This window comes from Octopus bimaculoides, chromosome 29 (genome assembly GCF_001194135.2).
Source record: "Octopus bimaculoides isolate UCB-OBI-ISO-001 chromosome 29, ASM119413v2, whole genome shotgun sequence".
Lineage (NCBI taxonomy): Eukaryota > Metazoa > Mollusca > Cephalopoda > Octopoda > Octopodidae > Octopus > Octopus bimaculoides.
In genome coordinates, this window is record NC_069009.1 from 4,017,247 (window position 1) to 4,018,227 (window position 981).

The 981-nt window shown below is 36.7% G+C and overlaps 1 protein-coding gene across 1 annotated transcript in view; it reads left to right on the top strand.

The window, feature by feature from the left end:
- LOC106867472 (fibulin-1) overlaps positions 1-981 on the top strand; it is a 21,308-nt gene that overhangs the window by 11,456 nt on the left and 8,871 nt on the right. The window lies entirely within an intron of this gene.

Genomic DNA, 981 nt, shown 5'->3' on the forward strand with positions numbered 1-981 from the left:
CAATTAAAATCAATTTATAAAAATTAAGATTAAATTGAGCTTTACAGATACTGGATTTTCATCGATGAGTTCATGAAACTTGGTTCTTTTCCCTAAAACTATATATATATATATATATATATATATATCTTCACACACAGACACACACACATATATATATATTTATGTATATATGGTTAGCGAACAAGTCGATGTGGTATAAATATGCCGTCTATTTTTGTCAGTAAATTTTTTGGTTCCCAAAATCTGACTTGTGTGTCGGAAAATACGTTACTTTTGAAATCAAACTGAATCAATAAATCTGCATCCACTTCTTAGGAACGAACTGTTCGTCATTCTCCTTACTATCCTGGCTTTGCTTCATCTCTCTATCACCTTTTCAGATTAGTGGACCATTATTTAGAGGGTATCAGATTATTAATTATGAAGCAGAGGGGGGAGGTAAAAATGTTGTGTGTTTCTTTGCTTCCAAAGCGGAAGAAATTAATGCCTGTGGGATCAAAAGTTTGCAAAATAAACGAGATTATTTTATCGATAACGAAGGGAAATATTATCTTGATTAAATATATCGATTTAGACCAAAGAAGTATTTGTTTATTTCTCCATCTTGATATGCAAGAGGGCTTTCATTCCAGCCTAATAAAAGTGAGACATTGCAGAGATGTTCCCTACATAAGATTATTTAGGTAAATAATCCTTCGTACAGACGGTCAGTAGCGACGTCTGCTGGGTCCGGCTGCTCTACATTGATAAGAGGCAATACCTCGAAACTAGTCTGTAGATGCCAGACCAGCAAGGGGAAGCGGTTGACCTCCCCTGTTCGAAGGTTATAATGGACACAGATTCGTGTGTCACATAGCTAGCAAGAGGCGATGGCCTCTTGGAGCTAATCAACGGCAGCATTCGTCCTATTTTTCTGGACTGCCATGTTGGCTTGGCGATAACTATTAATTTCCAGTACTGTTGCCGTAGTCTCCTTTA